This window comes from Cupressus sempervirens, chromosome 5 (assembly GCF_028749045.1).
Source record: "Cupressus sempervirens isolate cs-2001-9-10 chromosome 5, ASM2874904v1, whole genome shotgun sequence".
Classification (NCBI taxonomy): domain Eukaryota; kingdom Viridiplantae; phylum Streptophyta; class Pinopsida; order Cupressales; family Cupressaceae; genus Cupressus; species Cupressus sempervirens.
In genome coordinates this window covers 575,516,145-575,543,237 of record NC_143122.1, presented here as the reverse complement: position 1 = coordinate 575,543,237, position 27,093 = coordinate 575,516,145, and the positions used below count along the sequence as shown (strand labels likewise).

Below are 27,093 nucleotides of genomic sequence, written 5' to 3'. Positions count from 1 at the left end.
TAACATAGAAGCATATGCTCCTTCAAAAATATATTTAATGTCAAAGGGTTGTGGCTCAATTGGTTGGGCACAATTGGTGAGGATGATGGTACAGTTGAAATTGCCATCCACCAAGGTTCAAACCCCCGGAGACGCGTTTGGGCCAGGTTCGACCCCTGGGTGACTTTGACGGACTGGATCCCACGTGGCGGCTTAGCCGAAGGACGGCTTCTGGTTTAGATATATGCTACCTCATAATGTTGTAATCAGCTTGTAAAGGCAGAAATGCCGATATCTATGTAATCCGGTTGTTTCCATCAATATATATATATATATATATATATATATATATATATATATATATATATATATATAATTACTTGATACTTAAATTATACAACTTTGTGAGAAACACACATCATGATATGAAACTTTTGACTGCCTTGTCTCCGAGGATCAAACCGTGTCTTCTGATTCCAAAATTAGCCTTAATCGACTGAAACAATTGGGCATATATTTCAATCTTTACAACATATGTAAAATTTCTAAATTGAATGGGATAGAAATTTAGTGGCACACATTTTTGAAAAGCAATTAAGGGTTGAAATGCAAAACTCAGCACACAAATTGCAATAGTCAACGTGAAGAAAGAACACATGGTTCGCTAACTATCGCATCATGCTGCCTTCTACACCATATTCCTCATCTTCGGGACTTAATAAAAAAACAAATTGCACTCCAAAATGCATGCAAGAGCCTTAATATGTTAAACAAAATCTAAACATTCTTGATATCTTGAGTTGGTTAGAATTGAATAGCAATGGTGAATTATAAGATTATACACTCCGGAAGCTTAGTTAAGGGAAGAGAGGGTGAAGAGGCAATGGCTATGCAGGCACAAAAACCATCTATCATAGGAAGGAGAAAGACTTCGAATTTTTTTGAAAAGTTAGAAAATGTTAAACGTTACATGTAAAAAACCGTTTTCGTGGCTGTATAGCCACTACCGGGTGAAGAGGCCATAATATCTCTATGTTGAGATGATGACTTCACCCCTTAATGGGTTCAATCCCACAAATTAAAATGCCTACTCATCTTATTTTGAAAATAAAATAAAAATATTGAGCACGCCCCAAGTCATCCCATTCCAGTTGAAAAGATTTATTCACTTTAATAGTTGTGGTCAAAGTTTGTTTGGGGAACATACAAAACTAAATTGAAACCAATGTATTTGGGGCAAAGCTAGCGATGGCACCCTGTTAAACCAATTCATAATCTCGCAAGGAAGAATATAAGAATTCCTTAAAACTGAAAGTTATTTTTTTACTGACAGCCATGATGTATAGGCCCCAATGCACTCGTAATAAACTAGACCATAACCCATGTCTTCATCAGGCTCCTCTTTTAGGTGAGGTTTCCTTTCCACTTCACTTTGATCGGCTGTGGAAACAGCAGTCGCTGCAAACTTTTTGGATCCTTCAAATACTCCTCCCTCCACGTTGGAAAGAATAGTCCATTGCAAGGGCAAAAGCTAGAACATTTCTTTAAGCATTGATGAATTAACAAGGGCCAACCGCTAATGTAGGATTGTTGAGAGGGATAGAAATGGTTGCCACAAAGAAAAAACAGCAGAGAATTTTTCCTTTAATTCTTCCTCTACAATGTCAAGAATAGCAGGATCAAATACTGACCCATTTCCATACATAGCCTTCACGACTAGTCCATGCGACAACGCAAGAATACCAAGCTTGGCCAGCAAATCTGCTTCAGAAGAACTGGCTTTCTCTCCCTTCTTCATAAGCTCTAGAACAGTGTTTCCAGGGGGTACAACAGCATCAATTAAGCCACCTTTTGTGAAAATAAGAGCAACATTTCCCACAAGCAGAGGTTTTATGTTCTGATAAACAGTAATCCCAGACTTTTCTGCAAAGGCCTGTATGGCTGTCTTCATCATTGCATTTTTGCCCAAGAAAACAACTGAGTTAGGCCTCAGCTGCTGACGGATGGACTGTAACTGATGGGGTCCCACATTGTCGGCCGAGCACACTAACAACTGATCATATTGCTCAATCAACTTGTACACATTCTTGTTGTGAACCATCTTTTTCTTGGACCTGGACAGCAATGTGGTATCATTGCCAGAAACAGCTCCATTATGTTTGGTGGATAGTGGGTCGGATGTTTTTTTGCCAACTGAACGAAATTCCTTATCCTGTTAACAAGGATTGTAAATGGTACAAGTGAGATGCATGATCAATAGAAAATAACGCTTTGACTAAAAGGATTACAATGCAAAAACACACGCCAAGGATTATAAATGGTACAAGTAAAAGATGCATGATCAATAGTAAACAACGCTTTGACTACAAGGATTACAATGCAAAAACACACGCCATTACCATTTCCAACAAATGACGACTCCACAAATTCTAAGTTCAATTCTTTAATGTGACAATTATTAATAGACTGCAATCTAGGAATTTGCAGCTTTCCACCTTGTTATCTCTCTTGATTCTCTGAATAGTAGTACAGTTTTTATGCTCTATTCTAATGCTATTACCATGAATGTACCACTAGTTCAATTAATTGTTTTAGTATAAATTAAAAAAATTCAACTCAATTCATTTAATGAATATTTTTTTCTATTAAAGCAACACTATAGCACAATGGTAAGTTGTGGGCCTCTCATCTAGGAGGTTCTGGGTCCTCTCCTCTTCTTCCTCTTTACTCTGACTGTTGTCCTTACCGGCAGGGCCTTTATCCTCAATTTCCTTACCAGTATCCTCCTCCATTTTCTCCTCACTAGCATTACTCTTCATGTTAATTAGTTTGCATATTATGCGAAACTCTGATTTTCATGCAATCTTTTTGCATGTTATTGTTTAGGGTTTTTTTATTATCTTCCTTCATCAATAGTCAAGGTCAAGTTTTTCAGTTTTTCTTTATAATGTACTCTTTAATTTCAGAAACATACATTCAATAAAAACAGAATTTTATTCTGATTTCGGTTGTTCGTTGTTTATGCTCTGTTTTTTTTTTTTTCTTTGATTATCAATATAGCATAAGCGCTTTTTTTTTTAGATCTTCAAAAACACACGCCAAGGATTATAAATGGTACAGTAAGATGCATGATGAATAAAAAATAACACTTTGACTAAAAGGATTACACTGCAAAAACACATGCCACTACCATTTCTGACAAATGATGACTCCACAAATTGTAAGTTCAATTCTTTAATGTGACAATTATTAATAGACTGCAATCTAGGAATTTGCAGCTTTCCACCTTGTTATCTCTCTTGATTCTCTGGATAGTAGTACAGTTTGTATGCTCTGTTCTAATGCTATTACACATGAATGTAGCACTAGTTCAATTAATTTTTTTAGTATAAATTAAATAAAATTCAACCCAATTCATTTAATGAATATTTCTCCCACTAAATCAACGAACTATAGTACAACCATAAGTTGTGGGCTTCTCATCTGGGAAGTTTTGGGTTCAAGTCTACTCGAGCTTAACAAATTATTATTATCTATTCCAACAAATAATAACAAGAGCTCTTTTAGAGCTAGAGTCCCTGGCCTTAGTAAAAATTGGAGGATAGATTTGTTCTGTAGTTAAAACATGTCATTCACTTCATTGCGTAGAGTGGTTAAATATTTCTAAATATAATTATTAATATGTTAAGTTTGAAACAGAAAAATGTAAAGATATAAAAATAAAATTAAAAAACATCACTATGAATTTTCATACTCTAAACAGGTCTTTTTATCTTTTCAGATAGATCCAGAGTTGAGTTTGATTTACAAGTATCTAAATTTCTGACAACCGTGCAAAGTGGTAATGTGGAATGTTCGCGGTGGGCCATTTCCTGACAAGAATTAATCACATTCTCATCCATAGCCTTTTTGGTTTTTTTATTCCCAAAAAACAATTTTTCCCCAGGGCCAATAGGAAATAAAAAATTTGAGCATAGAAAATGAATTTAAAGTTTTAAACATACTGAATCTACAAACCTTAGCTTAGAAACAATTTTTTTTGGGCATGAAAATTGATACAAGGAAATTGGGAACATTAGTTTGCTGCCTTATAAGGTAGGGACTAATATTTAGCCTCAGCTCATTACCCATCGAAAAAAATCCTACTAATTAAATTGATAAATATTGATAAACATCTAAGTCACAAGGTTCGAGTTCGAGTTCGAGTTCAACGACCTTGAAATTCGGATGAAGTTCGACAAGTCAAAAATATCGAAAAAAATTCGACATTAAATTCGCCTTAATGTAATTTTCAAAAAAATATAAGTATATGCTATTTTTATTATTATATATTTTAATAATTGATAAAATTAAATAATATGTACATGTTTAATTATAAATATATACTATTTATGATTATATAATATAAAATAATATTAACATGTTTTACATTTTAATATTTAACAAATAATATAAATTTGTTCACAATTTTTAACAAATAATATAAAATTAATCACAATAACAAAACATACAATAATATAAAATTATAACTATTAACTAAATCTAAAATTAAATAATCTCAAAATAATAAAATATTAAACATACTATAATTAAAATCTAAAACTATTAACCAAAACCTAAAATTAAATAATCTCTTAACATTATTAAAAAGTTAAATACAATTTAATCATTCCCGAACCGCCGACGGAGAGGAAACAGTTTTCTTCAGACGCCTTCACCAATGGAGAGGAATGAAAGCCAAGTTCGTTTTAGATGTCGTTCGTTGCAAACTTGCAAGGCATTCAAGAGACGCTGAAGGCGAACAAGAAGCAGAGAAGTTAATGCCTTAAAAGTAGACAGGAAAGTAGAGAGTTTGGATGACTTGTAACCCACGACCTACACTCATGGTTATAATCTACAGACGCGACAAATAACCTTGTCAAAAACATAAACATCGCAACAATAAACACAAATAAAAAAAACTCTCAACTCAACATCGCAACAATAGACACAAATAAACATATTGTCAAAAACTCTCAACAATAAAAAAAAAAAAAATCGCTTTCCAAATATCGATTAGCTTTCACATAGGTCCCTCCCACCTACCTATAGACGTCAAAGAAATGTATCCTAAATTTCTTAGACATGTATAACAGTCAAAGCTGTCTGATTTGTTTGGTAGCCCTTAGCCCATTTGTGCATTTGAATGGCTCACAAAGAATTCACATAGGATCAAGTCTTGTTCCAACACAAATAAGAAGGGATGAACCTAGGATGTTTTTCCAAACAAATCTGAAAAGTGCAGGCTCCTCAGACCTGGCAGTTAGCTGTACACCTGATGCCACAGTTTGCTTAACTGGCAGCAGAATGTTATACATCCTAAAAAATATATTTCCAATCATACATGTCTGGTTAATAAATAACTAGAAATATGATTTAGGAAAATTCAAAATAGTAAATCATTGATTTCATAACGCACTGTAATCTCATACCTTAGAACAATCAATTATTGTCATTTTCCAATTTACTGCTTAATAATTTCCAACTTTACATGTTTCAAAACAAAATATTAGGTGCTAATTACCGACATTTTTTCATTTATCCCCTCCAAGAATAGAAATATCAACATGAACAAGATCTCATCTCAAATCTTTCAAAAATTATGTCAATAATAACTATACCTTGCATGCAAGTTTCCCCAGGCTCACTTGATTCATTTTCTGCAAGGATAAAGATATATTTTGTCAGCTAATAGTTTACTATTACAACCATAAATCATCAATATGCAACTCTTGACATGGTTACTCTACATAAACATGCCATAGAACAGAGGGGCAAACCACCAATGGGACCTTCAGAATCACACCTAGAAGTATTACATACCAAGAACAAACAAAAGTCAGACCAAGCAACATTTTGAATTATAAATCTTAGTAGTTCTGAAGCTCCAATCCCAGATTGAAGAATGCACAAACCATCACTCTGGGAACATAATGGTTCTAAAGAAATCATTTCGCATAAACTGCATTGCTTCTTTCCATGCACACTTTCCAAAACATAAAAGACCAGAAATATCCTTGGATATAAAAAAAAATGCCTATCAATCCGCCATTTAATAGATATTGGTCATTGATACAGAAGAAGGATACAAATTGTTAATTCACAAGCCAAAACGGAAAAACCATGGAGAAAACCAACATAAGCACAGAGACTCTTCAAGATCCCACTCAGACAATATGAGACACACCAGAATAGCATTTAATGTGGGATCACATAAATAATAAGTCGGGACTCCAAATATCCTAAAAACTAGCTGCAATAGAGAGAAGAAACAATATTGAAACCTTTATTAATTTTAGACTTCTTACAGTACACTGCCAAAGCATAATGCATTCTACCCAGATCAAAACAAACTAGCGGTACATATTTCAGCATTTCAGCCAATCAAACATTAAAAAAAAAAAAAAAAACACATCTGCCTGATAATCATACAGACAATTTGCAACAAAATCTCCAATTCTCTAATGATCTGTAAACATTGTTACAACTAAATTGCAGTCTGTATGGTGCATTACAACAAATACCAAATCTAATTTATACAATTTGCTAAGAATATAAGCCACTAAATCAACTAAACAATCCAGCAGGGGTATATTCTCCTACTAATATTGTTAAACATTTGAATTCTATGTCATGCAAAAATTCTATTGAAGTGAGTTACTTTAAAGTGGAAAAAGTTAAACCAGATTATCTTAAGACAATAAAATGTATCCAATGCACACAAAAATGTTTTCTACTGAATTTGATTGATTTGAACGCAAAAGTGTGCTGATTTTAATCAGATTTAAGGGTTATAGGAATTTGAATTTTAATAACTGTTCTTCAGATGTATATGCCGATTCTCTGTGATATGTTGCTTCTCTATCTTGCTTTGCACTAAATGATTTTTTGAACATTGCAAGATACTTGGGTCAATCAATATATGTATAATAGTGTGGAGACCAAGGTTGCACGGGGAAGGGGGTACTTGAGGTACTTAGGGTACCAGTATAGGTATGGGTACGCCTATTTTCCAAAATAGGGGACGGGGGTACTTGGGTATGTCAAACTTTGTTTAAACTATACTTTTATATTTATAGAAAATCTGAAATTATGAGTCATGACAATGGTTTTTCAAAACAAGAACAGTGGTAAAGTTTGCAAATGTAATGCATTGTTTTCAGTTTCAGATTTGCTATATGTTTGTAATAATAGTATACAATAAATGTTTAGATGCATAACAAAGAAGGAAAACTTTAAACATGAACAAGGTGGTCATAAATCATATGACAGTGACATATTGCAAATGGTAAACTTCTGACTTGAACAGTGATAAAATTTATTGTTAATCAATATTGTATCAAAGTTTCAAACTGATTAGGTATTGAATTAAGCTTGACAAACAAGAAGCTGATATACGCAAACAAAAAACTGAAAAAAAAAATCAAGAATCTTAATCAAGATCCTTAGCTATGATGCTATCCACTGAGTACTCAGTACTTGGGATACATGTACCCAGTACTTGGGTATGTGTACCAAGGGTGTGGGTACGAGTACCCATGCAACCTTGATGGAGACATGTCACCCTTAGGGTCATGTCTCTACACTATCATAGTTCACGTAGTGACATGTCTCATGACCAATCACTAACTAATCAATATACTAATTGATATGTATGTTGTTTAATCAATACTCATTATCGATTCAAGTTACAATTAATATCAACATTATGATTTATATTAACAGCATTATTAATATCCATAGTATGAACAACATGATTTAATATCAATAGCATGATTAATAATTGTTATATGAAACTCAATCATGCATACATGCATATTTAATAATTTATATATATATATATATATATATATGCTCCGGAGTTTTTGGAATGGGGACGTTTTTCCAATACGATTACAAGTCGAAGCCAAAATTTAAGGGACGGAACCTCAGGGTACGGCGATTAAAAACATAAGAGGATTTTTTATATAGAGAGACAGAATTCAAATATGCATATCATAACATTGATAAACCATTCACCATAGACATTTTAGAAGAACAATACATGGAAAATTATCAAATGACAAATACTAAGTACTTCCATTATAACAATATCACATACATATATAGCAAAAATCAAAATGTCTAAAGGGTCCAAGTATAATGCATGAAATCATAATGAAATAAAGAGAAGTCCAACTAAAATAGTAAGTAGTAAATACTAAATGCAATCTTTCCTCGCAACTGCTGCTGCTCTATATTTTTTTTCCTTCCTCTTAGCAAGTATGTCAAATTTTAAAAACAGTAGAAGAGTTTGTGTTTTAGTGGTTTAAATTTTTAAAGGACCAAATATGGTTTGCATATTTTTGTTATGTCTTTAAGACAACTAGGGGCCCCACATGGACAACAGTTTTATTTTATTTTTTTGGGCGGTGTTTTGCCTTTACCCGACTGGCTGGAAAAAAGGAAACAGCCAGCAGTTTCGGAAACAGATTAGGGACAACAAAGCAGTCCCTGATACTGCTGGTCATCCCCAAGTTTCCTGCAAAAAAAAAAACTGGCCCATTTTGGGGACATTTCCGAATTCGTTTCCACGACGGATAGGACTACAAAATCATAGGGGACATGTCCCCGTGGAACATTGATACACACACACATACATATACATAGATAGATAGATACACATGATTGTTAATTTGTTAATTATTAATCATGTATTGTGATAACCATAAGCATAATAGTATATAAAAGGGTAGTAATCAAATGCTCAAAGGTTGATAGGCCACTTATGCATCTGATTTCATCGATAGGAATATCCAACCGAAGCGACAATTCATTAACACTCTCTCTTAACTAGGGAGGATAATTACTATCCTCAAGTAAACACAATGGATCCATATATTGTGTAAGAGAGATAGGAGTTATGGCATATCCACGTATATCAAGTCTTGTGATATCCACAATAAATGATGCCACCTCACAATAATATCAGGAGTAATGGCATGTCCACGAATATCAAGTCACATGATATTCACCATACTCACAATAGCCATTATGATATGTGCATAGGCATCAAGTCACATGATGCCTGCCATAAGGATATATGTTCATGGCATATCCACAAATATTACATCACATAATATCCACCATGAAATATCTTAGTAATATAACTCATTGTGGCTATCCATAAATATCAATTCTCATGATATCCACCACACAGTTAATATCACTCAAGAGATATCAACTATCATGACATGTCAACAGTTATCAAGTCTCATGATATCCATCATAATAGATTTTCATAGATATTACCTCATGGAATATCCACCACTTATGGCTTTCCATAAATATCACTTCACGTGATATCCACCATTATGGATTTTCATTGATACCACCTTACGTGATATCCACCACTATTGTGAGATCGTCACCACACAATGATGGTAAGATGTATAACTGTTCATCATTGAGAGATTGTCATCTCTTAATTATGTTCACAGGTGCCCATTAATCATTGAACCAATTAAGTCATAGTCTCAAACACTTGACATCCACCATAAAACATATGAAAGGGTGGATCCATCATGGCTCATCCTAGAGGGTGGAAACACAGACTTTCAACTCAAAATTTTCTCTCAAAGGGAAGAATATATAAAGATACAATTAATAGATCACTGGTGCTGAAATTCCTTTTCCGCTAAGGCTTCATTTTCCAACGTATTAAGTTTACCCTAAAAGTACACAAACTTCTCTCTAGCACAAGGCTTGGTGAGAATGTCGGTTGTTTGTTCTTTAGTGATAACGTACATCAATTGAATGTTAGAGAAATCATCTCGGCATGGTCTACTCCCTCTGAATCAATATCGTTAGATGTTAAGTTGTTAACTGATGTAGATCCTTAAGTTGCTCCTTCTGTGATGGAGGCATGCCCTATTCATATACTCCAATCATGGAAAATATCTTGTTCCAATAGACTCAACATCAGGCACATGATTTCGAAGTTTAATAATCACAACATTGTTCACAAGAGCAATGTCCCATACACAAATGTACTTGTCTGATGCCATAGTAACATGAGTGAATGTAATAAATTGTGGATTTATCCCTAGGTTTGCTACACCAGACATACATGCTAATGTGGCTCCCTTCTAAAGCTCCAAGAGCATGCATCAACCTCTTGACTTCCAAGTTAACCTCCGACTAATGTGCCAGACTCCCTCTGAATGTTATTTCCTCTTCTTTTAGAAATGTTTCAGCCATCAACTCAGTCTCATAACTGTAAGCATCAAGTTCTTTCTCCCTTGAATAAAATCTCTTATGCTTCTTGATCCATCCTGAAAGCACTTCATAAAGAGATTACAAATAGTTCACAGAAATAAACTATCCCAAAGGGAAATACCAATGCTAGAGCATACAAGATTCACTATCTCAAAGTTATAGCATGAATTAATAACTCAAGAAGTTCCTAGACATTATACAAGGATACTAGCATACAATACTTCTCTCTTTATTGTCTGTACCCATTGAGTTAGTCCAATAGCTGAGTCTTATGGAGACCCTAAAAGAGAAGAATACCCCATTTTTTGCCATAGTTGTAAGGCCTAAGAAGGGTCCAGTAAAAAAGCCTAAAGATAAAGGGCAAGAGAGAAAAGTAGGACCTAAAGAGGTCAAGGGAATTGTTGGAGAAGTATAAAGGGATAGTTGCAGGCAGTTAACCAGAGACTTCAACTATAAACCGAACAATTCTATTTTAATGATTTCAAAGACCAGTGCCTTGTTTATGTAATAATCTGACTCCAGAAATGCAACAAATATGACTCTGGAAATTCTATACAATGTGAAAACTTGGAAGGAAGCAGTACTGAAATCATATTATTCTCCAATTAGAATAGACCTAGTACAACGATTTGTCTACCATTGAATATGCAGGGAATAATTACTGAAGGAGGTCATACATTCTTATTCATGGTTGAATCACTAAAACATTGATTTACAATCACAAAAACAAAATAACAATGGAACCTGGGGTAACCGTGGTTGACTAGCAGTCTGTACTATTCACGCTGGCATGCTCTTCAAGATACCAACACTGATGTCACTCCTGTATTCACACCTGCTGCTGGAGCTTACCCTTGCGTAGTGATCTGGGTATACGGCCTCCCAGCACCCCTTATGACCTTCTCACTTGCACCCGATACGTACCACTCTTGCGGTCAATGGTTAAGACACACAATGTCTCACTAGCAGCCATTTTGCATAGCATTCAGACCTCCCGGCATTGGTATATCAGACTGCGAAGATGGTGCTTGCTTCCCAATCAGTATTTGAAGACACCTGTGCTCCACACTTCGATTTTCACTCCCTGTGAGTTACTGTCGCAGCAGTACTATTGTTGGCCTCCTGTAATAGTAGTCCAGCACTATTGTGGTCCTCCTGCAACTGAGCTTCAACCCTCTCTTATACTGCAGTATGTATGCATATACAAGGATTATATGGGCCACGTCTGGTATTACAAACTCCTCCTTTCTGCATCTATCGTGGATCCTGGTCTTGTGGCTTCTCCTTGCTAATGAAAACTAACTTCCCCAATATTCCTCACTGCTAACATGATGGGATGTTGATTGAAACAAATGCACTATACTGCCAACCGACTACTATAGAAATAATGCACCAATACTGTCAATCAATTACCACTGAATGTGGGAATTGATGGAACACTATTATTCTGCACTTTCCATACCTGAACCTGATGTAATCTCACAAGGAATACTGGGGCTATGTCCAGCCTTCCAAACTTCTTAAGGGATTTTGTCCTCGAGAAAGCACAGTCACATTTAAGCAACCTGTTTATATTCTATTGATATTATATCTCATGGTGTCAATTCCAATGTAGCTCCACACTTTTATAACCACAATATGAGGGGAAATACAAACAAGGCAATGTGGGATTAAAGCCAATTTTGTCTTTTAGTCACTTAAGTTACTTTTGTCATAAAGTAACTTTATAAATCAACTTTATAAAATAAAGTGACTTAACTATAGGAAGCTCCACACTTAAATATCTCCCCAACGAAACCAAATAGAATCCTGTGACTGGCTGGCATCCTCAAAATAAATGCCATTAGCCTATCCGGATGGAAAGATAGACGAGCAAGGTGCCAAAAGGCCTAGCGCAGAGAAGGGGACATTACAGCTTATTCGGGCAATAGAGTTAACACAATGAAGACTCTTATGTACAATTTTATGAGACAATATACTATAACATATCATCAATTATTCCTGTGCTATAGAAGACAAATCACCTTATGCAATTCAATGCTAGTCTAAAAGGATTCTAACTTCTTTGGTGGGAAGCCCAATTAGACAAAGATGAGGAAACACATATATTTCACACGTATCCTTGATTATCAAAGAATGCTATGACAAGTCTAACACATAAGCACTATTGGAAATAATCCAATAATCACCTTATTGATCACAAAGGACAAATCCAAATTGTAATTTAGATCTCTGCCTTGAACAAAAACAAAGAACTTTTATTTACCATTACAATATAATATCAAATTACATTAAAAGCCATGCCCTTCTACTCCTTATTCCTCCTTACAAGATCTGAATATTTCTCATTTACTTCTCCAAATACGCTTTGTTTTTCAATATATCCCCCTTCTTCTACATCTGAATATTTCTCATTTACTTCTCTGAATGTGTTCTGTTTTCAATATATCCCCCTTCTTCAATATCCTTCCACTACTTATATCTCTTTTAATTTCCTGAGTGTCATAACTTTTGAATAAAGATTTTGAAGTGACATGTCTTCTGCCTTTATTTATTTAGTTAATTTTGCACATCACAATTTTATGTTTTAATAAACAAAATCTGAAGAATAAATTTGGAACCGCCAAACGACACTGAGCATTCCGTTGACCACTCTCACAGCATCATCTGGCATTTCATGAAAACCGTAAGCCCCTATCAGAGTATTGTAAGTCCATACGTCCAGTTTGCAAACCTCCTTCCTTTAACCTTCAATTTGGATGGTGTATTTGTTATATCCTCAGCATGTAGCAAAGGTGGCTTTCATGACACCTTTTGTTTTTTGAAAAAGACTCGCATGGAAATCATATCCCTGTGTTTCTCAGTCTTTGCCAAATTCCTTGGTCATATGCATATTCTGACAGATTTCTCTCAAACGAACTTTACCATTCACGGTGAAGAATTTATAATTGCCTTTGTTTTTGACTTTGTAATATATTTGTCACTTCTTCAACTATGAAACACTATGTTTTGGACGTCTTGTTTGCCAGGGCGTAGACAATGCTTCTGAAAACTGAATCATTTCATTGACTCACCAGTTCGTGATATTCCGGTGCCTCTTATATGCCGCAAACTCTGCCCTTCAATGGTCATGCAAAGACTTGAATCTCATGCCTTCGTTGCCATTCATCAAGGATTTGCCTCTATTCGCATTTCTCACCAATGAGATCATGTTGATCATTGGATTTCTAATATCATTGCAGAGTTATATGTAAAACATCATTTCTGATCCTGTGTGTGAGAAACACTAATATATGGCAAAGACAACTGCTAGCATCCTTCAACTCTGTTGCTTGCTTTCTCAAGACATCTGGCAACATTTTTTCAACGCTTCAAACTGGACAACACACCTTCAAACACACATAACATGTTGTTGGTGCAGAAATGGCTCTCACCGTCAAATATTGTTGGAGGCATGTCTTGTTTTATCACCAGTCCTTCACAGTTTATCAATTTTTGTATTCTTACTACCGGAAAAAAAATTGTAAAACAAATTGTGCTCATTTTTCTGGCAACAATGAATCATGTCTATCAACTTAGCGTTTGTATGCTTGTGTTTTAGCAAAATACTCTGGAGAAGAGCTTATAATATTTTTACCAAACACACTTGGTACTATCTGACCCTATTCCTCTTTAAATGCTAGTGATTAATATATCTGTAGGCTGCCAGACGGCCCTGCAAATTAATACATCTACAAACTTGGACAATTACATGGTCCCAATCTGCAGACATCTATTATGATGCAATTAATTGCGTATAACATTTGAACTTCTATACACGTGTTCAAACTGTTGTGAGGCCCCTTCCTTAATTGTCGGTGCTTGCAGTATGAAAAATCAATTTCCTTATCTGAGGTCAGCGAACCTGTATTTTCAGAAAGATTCTTTAAGGTTTCTATAATAGAAAATGTACCACCCAAAATCACAAAGTTGAACAATAGCTTAGATCCATCATCTTCGAACATTGGAGCTTCCAAAAGGGTCTTGGCAAACTCCTCGGTTTCTTGCATTCATTCAAAATCATCTTCCATAAAGCATCAAGTTCAAAGAGAATGGATGGTAATGTGTCCACATCATTGCCTCCAATGTCCAACTCTATGACTTTACACTTATGTCGTTCTTTACATCATTTTCTATTGATCTTTGATATCAATAAATATATATATATAAACTCTCAAATCATTAGTTCCCAAATAAAGGCCCTAGTAATTATTTAAAAATTAGGACTCCATCAGAACCTTTATCATTATTATTGTTCCCAGTTGATTTTGAGTGATTGCCTATCTTTTTCGTCGGCCTTATATTTCTCAAATGTTCTTTCCAAATATTTCAACCCATGGAGTTTATTTATTTTTGAGCTGATGGAAACGTAATGTTTTATGGAACTGATGCCTGCCTATGTGTCCACCACCTCAGCCTTTCTTGTAACCAAGCATGCATTTGTGGACTATTTTATTATCTTCTCGCCATAACGATGCGAGCATTCTTCCAGATTTAGCTCTGTGATTCTATATATTCTTCTTGCAATAATTTTAAGCCATACTACAAGCTCCTATATCTTTCAAGAGCTAAGCATTTGTGGTTTTCAGAGATGTCAAATCTTTTTAGCATCCAACTTCAGATTTCATTTCATCTACCAAACGAGGATATCAATTTATACTCGTACAAGGCAATGCACCTCTTTCTAGCAGTACAGTAAGGTTATGCATTTCATTATTCTTTTATGCTACAGCAAAAAGATCGAATGATGATTTCATAGATGTGAACTTCATATGTTTTCAATGTATTGCTGGAAGTAATCCGCCATGCATATGTTCCTTACAAATTATGTGTAAAATATGATGTTTTGAAGCATCGAAGCACTTTACTGCACATATTGTTTAAATACGCTCACTTATATAGATGTGTTGGCAATATGCCTCTAAGATATGTACAGTATTTGTTGCCATGATAAAAAAGATTGTATATGAATATGATATCAGAAATGCAAATTTATACCAGAACTGAAACTTTACTCGAGGGATCTACTAGGAAGTACTCATAAGGACCAAAATGATCAAGATAAAGGGTGGGAGGAGAGAACATGCCTACAATAGCAAAAACAAGATAATCAGTAATATATATATATATATAAAACAGCACTAAATAAATGAGTCATCTCATGGTTGTCCAATATATAACTCTCGTTGTCAAATCGAGCGGTGGGTCATCGGGCATAATTAATAGCCCATTGAAATCCATCGACAAGGTAGGTTAGTGGCATGCTTTTCATACTAGCTGGCCATGAATAGGTTGATGGAGGATATCCACTCAAGTGGCAGGGTCGTGGTGCCCCAAGCCTAACCCTGGTAGGGAGGGCCTTTCTCAAATGAGATTGTGTGGGAATAAATAAGGGTCCATGGTTGGGACGTTAAGCCTATGGCAATGCCTCTCCTCTCCACCAAATGTCGAGGCTTGCTCAACACAGTCACTATTATTTGTTTCATATCTGGTACTTGATTCTTTTTATTATCATTTATCATTTGGCATAATATTATGTAATCATGATACTTGGTTATGTTATTTTCCTTATGCTACCATTTGAAAGATTGTATTAGGAATGGAAAAGAAATAGATATGGTAGTTATAACTGTATTTCTTGTGACTTTAGATTAGTTCGTTATTGGTCTCTTTAAAGTGAATGGCAATATCTGAATAAGTTCGTATAATTTCTTTTCCATATGAAGTAGTTGTTATACCTATCACTTTGTCATTCTATTATGAATATAGATGTATCTAGAATTATAGTTTTAAATTGGCTACGGGAAAATAGCATGTTACACAATAGGTCTCTGAGCAACCTATTATATGCCTAACAAAAGAACATGGAGCCACTTGGGATGTTATCTTGCTACAGGCAAAGTTCTCATATAATGACTCAATGAGCAGGAGCATTGGTCTAAGTCCATTCCAAATTGTTTATGGCACACACCTAAGAGGCGTCTTGGAGCTAAGGGATGCAAGTGACATTGATAAAAGAAGTGAACAAGCAAAAGATTTTGCAAAAGTGATGAAAGATATCCATCAACAAGTCAAGGATAAGTTGGAGCATAGTACAGACAAATATAAACAAGTTGCTGACAAGAAAAGAAGACTCATTGTACTAGGTGGGAGATATGGTGATGATTCATCTCAAAAAGGAGAGATTGCCTAAGGAGAAGTACACCAAGTTTATGATGAAGAAGATAGGTCCTTGTAAGGTCCTTAAGAAGTGAGGGAACAATGCGTACAAAATAGATTTATCCCTTGATATTGGCTTATCTCCAATATTCAATGTTTTTGATATTTATGCATATAAAGGTCCTATTAGTGATGTTCGTGATGTAGGTGATCAAACGATGTTGGTGAAAGATCTCCCATAGCAACTCAAGCCTAAGATTGAGTACATTTTGGACAAGAGTACAGGCAAGAAGAGAAGGAGGGTTGCCTATTATGAATTCCTAGTCAAATGGAGGAACAAACCCTTGGAAGATGCCACATGAATGGCAGAGGAAGTTGAAAAGACTAGAGCAAAACTGGCAAAGATCCCAACTCAAGAGACTTGAGTTCTTTGTGGCCACAGGAGTATGGTGCAGGGCACCTCATGTAAACTGAGCATCTAGGAGGCTAATAGGATGTAATACGAGGTTTGGATCCTCTGGATCAACCTATGAAGTCATTGGGTCCACTTTGTAAAGCTGAGTCCCATAGGTGCTTTCTAAACCTTGGGTCTCGTTAGACCCATAGGACCATGGTAGGAGTCTAAAAAAGGGTGTCAGGAGTTTTTATGACGTTTTGCCTAATAAAGACCTTGGAAAAGGTCCTAGAACATGTTTCAATCAATAAAGGGTTTATAGGAACAAAATTGCAAAAAGATGCAACATTTTCAAAAAGTTGCAAAATTGTTGTCACGCAACTTTTCAAAAAGTTTCTCAGAGTTGCAACTTGATCCCAAACAATCATAACTTTTCAAAAATCAGTTGTGATTGTTAGGGCAAGTCTATTTAGGCATATTGGACCCATCCATGGGGTCAGGGGTTGGAGATTGTACGTAATTGATGGTTATTGAATGAAACAACATTGATTTCCTATCCATTTGCTATGTTTTCTGTGATTGTATGGCCCTATATGGATTGGTGTGCCAGATCTAATCACAAGGGACTATAGTAGATTGAGTTCTCTTTCATATGCACTTAATTTGAGTTCATTTGGTTGAATTTGAAGGAAGATCCATTTTTTTTTTGTAAAGATGGAACCCTAACTTGACATTTCGCCAGAAATTCCATAGCCACTTGGGAAATGCAAGTTAGGTATATGTACTTTATGATTCCCAAGGCTCGGGATAGGAAGTGCTTGTTTGCTAATTTTCCCATCAAGTCCTGGGCTAAATAAGACCATGTATTTAGGAGAAAAGACTTGGTAAAGAGTGGATTTGGAACATATCGAGGTAGGAGAACATCTATGAAGTGTTGAATTGGTTCTATGATCCATTTCTTAGCACTTTCTTTGTTAACCAAGCCTAATTAGGCCCATTAGGTCTCAGAACATAGTAGGGTTTAAGGGGTGCTAGAGTAGAGTCAAATCTTGCCACTCTGGAATCTTGAAGAAGGCCCAAAAGGGTACTCAAAACTGCAATTTGTTTGCCAAGTCATTTGGGAGATTCATGAGTTAAGGTCAAATTTCATTTAAGGGTGACCTAATTGCTTCCAGGTTAGCCTACTAGCCCAATAAGGGATAGTTGTATGGTGGGTGTCTTGGAACCCAACAAATGGTTGAATTCCCATGCATATGACCAAAGAATGATGTTCAAACCATTAGATTGAACGAGAGAAAGGTGAAGGGTAGATTTCCATAATTTGACCCAAGTTGAGGGAAATTGTCCCTAAAGCACAAAATTGCTCTATCTTGATAAAAGCCCTATGTAGTCCGAAAAGTTGTGTAGGTTGTGTAGAGCATTTGGAGGGGTAATATATTTCAGGAAGTGATTGGAGAAGGTAGGAGTGAAGAGTTGATTGTTGGTGATTAAATTAAAAAAAAAGCCCAAAAAGCACACTTTTGGTTGTGCACTCGACATCGGCATGCATGATGCAAGTATGCAAGCAAGCATGTAAGCAAGCAAGTGCATTCATATATTTAATGAAAGTAAGAACTACTTAGACAAGTTGATCAAGGAGGTGCAAATAGTTCTTAACTAGAATTTGCAAAGGCTTGACACAATACGTTGTTTTGGTTTCAGTTTTCATTTTGTTAGCAAGCCTTTGTATTGGCAAAGAGCCTTTCTATATTTGGGGCGTAGCTATTCAAGTAGTTACCCTACTGGCAATAACCTTTGTTCAGGCAGTTAGCCTTGTTGTACTAAATCACCTATTTTGAATCACCTTAACTCATGTTATACATTTCATGAGAATTAGCTTCTCTGCAGTTTCCCCAAATTGGGTTTTCCACATATAAATGTGGTGTTCATTGTGTCAAGGTACCTGCACTTTTAATGCTTATCTTTTGATGGTGTATTGTTGTGCTTTTATATGAAAGATCTTAAGTAGCAACGGATGTATGTTAAGTGTTTACTGATAGTTTAAAAATTTTAATTAGTTGTGCAGACATAACTGATTCATCCCCTCTCAGTTTTTCACCTTGTTCAACAACTGGTGTCAAAGCTCGATTCCTCAGTTTGGAGCTTGACGACTTGAGGCAGATCCAATGGGGCACAAATTGAATATGCCTATGTTTGATGGACCTGATTGAATTTCATGGAAAGATTAGATGAAAGGATGCCTGGTATCGGCAGGAAGTTACAAAACTTAGAAGCAAGTTGAGACAAAGTATGTGTTCCCTACAAATGGCTTGCAGACAACAAATGAGATTGAAGCATATTAGGAAAATGAGAAGGAAATGTATGCTATTACTAGTGCTTTATCTGAACAGAACTTGCTAAAGTTATTTTTTTGAAGACTGTTTATGAAGTATGAGAAAAGTTAAAAGAGATCTATGAAGGAAATGCAAAAGTAAAATTATCTAAGAAGTTGACAGCTAAAAGACATTATAAAAATCTTAGAACAGAAGATGGTAAAGATATCAAGAGTTACTTTCAAAGAGTTGAGAGTGCAGTTAATGATATCTAGGATCAATGCGGCAATATAACTAATGAAGGCTTTATGGAGAAGATCTTGATGACATTACTTGACAGTTACAGTTATAAGGTTTCAACTAATAAAGAAGTGTATGGTGCACAAACTCTTACAAAAGAACAGTTGTTTGGTACTTTCTTGGATTTTGAGCTGGGAAAGTTTGGCACCAGCAAGAGCAAACTTGAGACAGCTTTCCAAGCAACAAAGGTTGAGGAAGAACCTGATCATTATGAAGATGAAGAATAAGATGAAGAACTTAAAGCTAGTTTTGCAAGAAGATTGAGGAAAGGTACCAAAAAATATAAATATGTTTCCCCTAAAATGAAAAGGTATGTTACCCCTAAAATGTTACAGATGGAGGCCATTAGCTGAGCTAAGGGCTCGTTTGGTTGTTGGAATATGATTTGAGAATTGGCATTCAAAATCCTAGATTTGGGATACTCGAACTTGAAATCCGGATTATGGTTTTTAGAATTTAAATTTGGACTGTTTGGTTCGAACCCAAAAATATTTAATATTCTGAATTTTTTATTTCAGACATGTTTGGTTCAAATCCAAAAATTTGGCATTTGCCAAGGAGTCATTCCCTGTGAAGTCTGGTATGCAAAAACCAACTCTACGCTCTTGAAATACCCACAACTCTCGAATATTTATTATCACTCTGCTTGATTTCCTATCCACCATTGTAAGTTGAGGTAGTCTTGGGAGATCCTTCCATGAAATCGTTGTCATTGACCATCACTCAATCAAAGATTCAATTTAAAATTAAAACGAAAATCGTCATTACATTACACGACTTATGCTGCGGGGTTTTGAACCATGAACGAAATATTTACAAATGGGAAAAATAAATCAATGTATTTACAGGCTCAAAACGCGCAATTGAAGGATTTTTGTGCTATAGAGAGTTGATTAATAGTCGATGCATTTGAGGATTTAAAAGGATGGGATTGCTTTTTTCCAAGCTGTTTTCCTCGCTCTTTGGAGACAAGGAAGCTCACATTTTAGTGCTTGGCCTGTACAATGCTAGGAAAACCACTATTCTCTATATCCTTTAAAATAAAATTGTTTGTAAATCGATCTACAATTTCATGATTGTAAGCATTCCTGGGAATTTTTTACCAAGAACATTTAGATTGAAGAAAAGGCAGATCTCAAAAAAATTTCATTTCAATTCATATGTAATCCAAGTTTTTGACAAATTGGAATTAAATTGGGAATTGGAGCAATTCCTCCTAATTAGATGGAATACCAAATCCTGGATTTGAGGGTAAATGGGATACCAAATTCTATTTTTTTCCAATTCCAATTTTGCGCACCGAAACAACGAGTTAGAAATTTCTAAGAATTACAAATGCCAATTCCTATTCAAAACCATGAACCAAACGGAAAAGAAGAGGTTTACATTGAACAACCTGAAGGTTTCAAATTAGAGACAAATCTAAATGCAATTTGCAGATTAAAGAAGGCACTTTATGGATTAAGGCAGGCACCCAGGGCCTGGTGTATGGAAAGTGAGACAAATATTTGATCAAGCAAGGATTTAAGAAAGGTTGGGCTGACAACAACATGTACTTCAAAGTCGATATTAACAGAATTTTGATTGTGGTTGTGTATGTTGATGATATTAGCTTTAGAGGCAATGATACAAGTGCAAGAAATTTGTTGATGATATGCAGAAACAATTTGACATTTCTATGTTTGGTGAGTTGAACTTCTTTCTTAGATTGCAAGTGAACCGAATAGAAAAGGTATATTTATCTCTCAATCCAAGTATGTGAAGGAGCTTTTGATAAAATTTGGATTGAGGAACTCAAAGCCGGTAAGTACAACTTTTTTGGTTTTCTCATTGATGAATGTTATCGTCAATAACAAAGGGGAAGATTGTTGGACTAAGAGATTGATGGTTATCATTTGGTTGTTATTGATGTCGACATAGTTCTCATTAGTGTCAACATCCTTATCACAATCTTTGGTGGTTCATTGGTGCATCAGTGCATGTAAATTGATTAATTTCCAACAGATGAAGTCTATCAGTTGGCTATGCCTTAATTATCTTTCTTTCTAATAACCTGTGCTTCTTATATTTTTCATGACAATTGGTTGAGCATTAATTGTTCTACCATTTCATGCCTCGATTGTTGTTGGATTGTCTTGGTGTTTACGGTCGATCCTTTGTGAAGCATGTGAATGATTTCAATCCCACCACTTGTAAAAAGTGTGCTCATCACATCCATTGGGACCAAAGATTGTGGTAGTGTGTTGATGTGCTCAAGGATTGTTGTATTGCTCGAGGTGGTGTCTCATCTTAAATCTGTTTTGGCCAACAAGTTTATTGCAAGAATTTGGTGTATGTATTGATTCATTTCAAGATATATGGTGTGCATGCATGAATGCAAAGTATGCATGCAAGAATGTAAGCAAGCAAGTGCATTCATATTTGTAATGAAAGTGTGAACTACTCAAACAAGTTGATCAAGGAGGTGGAGGCAGTTCTTAACTTGAATTTACAGAGGCCAGACACTATACTCTGTTTCAGTTTCGCTTTTCATTCCCACCACTTGTACCAAGTGTGCTCATCACATCCATTGGGACCAAAGACCATGGTAGCATGTTGAAGTGCTCAAGGATTGTTGTATTGCTTGAGGTGGTGTCTCATCTTAAATTTGTTTTGGCAAACATGTTTATGGAAGGAATTTGGTGTATGTATTGATTCATATCAAGATGTATGGTGTACATGCATGAGCAAAGTATGCACACAAGCATGTAAGCAAGTAAGTGCATTCATATTTGTAATGAAAGTGTGAACTACTAATACCAGAACATGACGATAACATTAAGATAGCTATCAACCATATAGCTTGTCACAACCCTTTCAAAACCCATATGCTCAGACATAGAAATGATAGTAACTGCACCCAATTGAATACCATGACATCAATGATAAAGCTGACCTGCACCTTTGACATTAATGAAAACCTTTGCCCAACAATACCTTCTGCCAACAGAAAATTGAACATTGAACTATTGAAGATTGAAGCCCGATTTACTCTTCCAGATGATCTTAACTTTTGACAAAAAAACCAATCTTTGATAAATAACCATATTCCCACCAACTTCATAAATGACAACACTCAGCGCCCTTTGACATCAATATGTTAACAGTCATCAATGACAACATTTCCAACAGAGCTCTTAGAGCTGGAAGAAAATCATTTTATGAAGATGTTTTGGATTGCATTAGACATAGTAAATTGTTAGAATAAAATATTCGTACTTTAAAAGATATCAAACTGACATTATCTTTTCAAGTAAATTACCTTATCAATCAAAGCTAGAGATGCACTAATATTGGAGCAAAACAAATTGACTGGGTTCTTCACAGGATTACTATTGTGGTCAAATTTCAAGCAAAGATAGCCTACAGAATAAACACTTTTTCAGGCACTCCTTTAAAGGTAACTATTTATTTCTTTACAAAGTTAATAGCTTGCAAACTCAGAAATATCAAATAAAATAAATATCATCACAAATTATACTCATGCCTAGATTTTTTAAACTTAAAAACTATTTAAATGAATGAAAGCTTATAATTCCCATGTATAGTTAGCAAACGAAACTCAAAATAGAGAGCACACACCATCTAAATTTCTTTTTCATTGGCTTATGTTGGCTTATATCCATGAGACCAAACAGCCTATGGTTCCAAGGTATAGTTAGCAAACAAAACCCAAAATAGAGAGCACATGCCATCTAAATTTCTTTTTCCTTTTGCAACTTTGATCTTCTGCTCTGTATCTTGGTTAGGAAAGCTACAACTTTTTTAATCTATTCTTCTTCAAACAACTTACTCAAGTTGTTCACGTTTTGCATATAAATGCAGTTGATCTGAATATCCTTGTAGGCTGAGCACTCTATCACGTAATGTCATTCTTTCTCCACCACTTCTTGAGTGCAAAAACATCTTCTATCTGCCCACTCTTCTTTAGGATACATCCACCTTTCTGGTTTCGCATCTAAGAAGATGTCCTTCTGTATGGGAATCATATACAGAGCCTTTGATTCAGCTCTGTTTGAGGCTATGGCTGTGCCTCTATTTTGCTGTCCCCGTATTTGTACAGTGCATTTCAACCAGTCTCATGCCTTTGCTGGCTGGCATTGCCTCCACAGCACTTCAGCTTCCTTGTCTTGCTTTTTTCTGGTATTACAGCACCTTGCTGTACAACCTTGAGACAGATTTAATAAATGGTATGTTAAAAACTGGAAGACAATTGTCACAGCCTGTGCCTCCTGCATAAAAGCTACTGCCTCTCTGCAATTGACAATGTTCTCATCCCACCAATTATTATCAATTCCAAATGAAATGCAGCATCAAAGGCACACATTTGAGCAAGCTTATGGAAGAATCCGCCATACTTGTAAGTGCCAAATATTCTGACAGATCCCCACAAAGGTGTGCCACACTCAATGGCATGCAATGCTTCCTCTTCACAGTGGTATCTGTCACAAACACCCAAGCAAGTTTTTTTCCTTACCTACCCTGATACTATATATAATATTAACATTATATTCTTGAGCCGATGAATATTATACTTTAGGATAATTTATGATATAAGCCAACATAAGCCAATGAATTAAACCAACCAGCCGATGAATAGAGAGCTCGATGAACTGGACAAAATCAGATCATGTAGGCAATCATCAGCCAGCTTGGGCTGCCAGTGAGGATGGACACACCCGAAGTGCAAATGGTCAAAACCAAAGACCTTGACAGTCAATAAATGGAGCAACCCTCATGCAGTTCTAGCCTGCCCGTTAATAAAGTGGAAGCTATAATGAAAAGGGACATCCAGCCTACAAAGGACAATTTGATTCAGAATAGCTCAACAATTGACTGTCATGATTCAAAATTTCGATGTATAGTTCGACAATAATGTTAGTGAGGAACAAATTATTTTCCACATTTAAATCTTTCTAATCATGTCCCTCATGGACAACTATGCACATTCTTTAGCTTTATAGAAGTCAAAATGTACAGTTAAGTGGCATGATTTTGAGAAAGAGTTCAAGTCCCAAATCTATTGTATTTACTGTAACGAAGATAATCCACTCAAATGGCAGTTTTATATGCAAGGACGAGAGTATATCAGTGAACTGCATTGGACATCTTTTCTGCAACACACAAACACAATTCTTTGTGGGAAGGGGAACACAATTGTAGAAGCATGTACCCTCAAAAGAGGGATGATTAATGGGAAGGTCAAACAAATTGTGATTAGAAGGTATTGAAATTTTTTTACAATGAGGTGCATACTTTTGGGTTGCGTCCACAATCCATCTCCTCTGTTTCACTTGTTTCTTTTCCCAAAACTGAGTGCATTGTTACAACTTACAGATTATTCAAAAAAGTTTGTAGTTTTTTTTGTTTCAATCCAGCTTCTATGTTTTTAGGCTAGGAAAAATAACAAACTTTTACAAAATCACCCAAAAGATGGTAATCCAATATACAAGTCTAAAGCATTTGCCTGTGGTCTAGAGGTTGATAAAGGGCATTGACATATAAAAAACCAAAGTTCAAATTCTGAATCTACTTGCCTGGAACTATTGAATGTGTACTGTTGGATTCAAAAATTTGTGCCGAAAATGTTTAAAGCAAAAATGAAAATTTTAAAAAGTTCTTTAGTTCTTCCTTGGTGTAACCAGTATAAAAATGGACATGTCAACATTCAGAAAGAAAAAGAATTTTGCATCTAAACGGAATGACCATAAACATCAGTAACTATTCAGAAATGGGAAGGACAAACCTCATTGAGTGACCTCATAAAGGCATCCTGGCCTCCTTTCTCCTCCTTGCTAATAACTTTTCCAGATGACAGACTGAAAGCCCTGTGACTCAAATAATGATAATTTATCCCCACCCTCTGCAACAAAGTCATTAATAGAATTATAATTAGAACACACGTTATAAACACAAGCATTTGTGATTACATATTAATTAAAGAATACATATCTAGGATATTTATTTATACTCGCTTTTAAATTTTAAGATAAAATACCCTAAATTAAAAAATAAACACTTAATAATAGGTTTACAAAATAAATGTAATAACTCTGATAATTTCCCCCCCTATGAATCTTGAAGTAAAAAATGAATTATTTTTGAGCTGAGATATTGATCATCATTGTCATGCCCAAAATACGAGGGCAAAAACACACAAAAAAAAATTTAAAATTAATAATAATAATAAGGTTCACTAAAGTTTAAGAGTTGAATTCGCAAGTGCCTGAATAGTTTTACTACATACATCTTAAGTTTATAATGATGAGAAGAAATCCATTTCTATAGTTACTTATTCGTTATTAAATTGGTATCAACTTTTGATTTCGTTATTTCCCTTAAGGTTACAACGATATTTTGAAATTGTTTTGAATAACAATATAAATTAAATATGACTAGGAAATAAATCAAATATCATAATCTATTAATCTAACTTCAAATTTACTAAGATTTTAAAATTCTAATACTTACTCAATAAACTCTTAACTATCAATCAATATTCAACTATAAAACAATTTAATCATTTAAGCATTTATCTTCATTAAATTTAAAAACTTTAAATAAAAAACACTAAACTATCAAAATTTAACTATCATAAGTTCTAAACTAATCATAATTAAGACTAATGCTAAACTATTCTAAGTAACTTATATACACTAAAACTAACTATTAATCACATAATAAGAACGAACTAAAGCAAAACATAAAAATTAGATTAATTATACAACTACTTAATTAAAACAAAACTAAAGTAAAATTATTGACATAATAAAAGAAAATTTAATTTAACTAAATTTAACTAAAACTAAATTTAACATAATCTAACTATACTAAAATAAACTAACTAAACTTAATAAAAATAAACTAACATTAACAAAATCCTAAACTATCCTAACAAACAGCCACTAATCAATCCTTTTTTTTTAAAAACTAACATAATTAGCAACTAACATTCTAACTTAAATCTAAAACTAACTTAAATATATTCTAACTACATTTAATATAAACTAACTAAATTTAATATATCTAACTACACTTACTAAAAACTAATTATTTTTAAAATTAGGATTTTCTAAAAAAAATCATAACCTAACCTAATTACTACCCTACCCCTACACCCTACATCACTCTAAAATGTGACACACGTCACCCTCCCTTACCAATCCCTCGATGCGCTTCCCAAGCGCTAGGCGCTCTGCCCCAAAACACTATGAGCTGACGCAGACCTGCAGGGGTGTGGTGACCAAGGTAAATAAGGGTGGGAGAAAGCTTTACTCAAATTAACCTCCTTTCACCATGCCTTCACAAAATATGTCAAATCCTAGGACTGCGAAAACCTATGGAGTACCAGGGTGATGTCACCCTAAGTATGATTATATTGACTTTGTTTTTAAACTCTCTCAAGCCCATACCAAGAGCTGGCGCCAAGGTAAGGAGGAGTAATTAATGGAAAAAGTTTAGTTGTTAGGACACTTAGGATAGAATTTTAGGATATTTAAGGATAGATATTTAGAATAATGATTATATATATATTCTTTCTAATTAAATTTTTTTTTAAATTTAAATTTAAAAGAG

At 34.9% G+C, this 27,093-nt stretch overlaps 1 pseudogene across 1 annotated transcript in view; it reads right to left on the bottom strand.

Moving 5' to 3' along the window:
• Nucleotides 1-1,124: 1,124 nt before the first annotated feature.
• The window catches only part of LOC149557230 (large ribosomal subunit protein uL10z-like), a 42,436-nt pseudogene continuing 16,467 nt past the window's right edge, over nt 1,125-27,093 (bottom strand). The window contains exons 5-7 of the transcript XR_016364856.1: nt 25,265-25,381; nt 5,640-5,678; nt 1,125-2,191 (exon numbers count right to left, since the gene is read on the bottom strand). The product of XR_016364856.1 is annotated as a large ribosomal subunit protein uL10z-like (transcript). The remainder of the gene's footprint in view (nt 2,192-5,639; nt 5,679-25,264; nt 25,382-27,093) is intronic.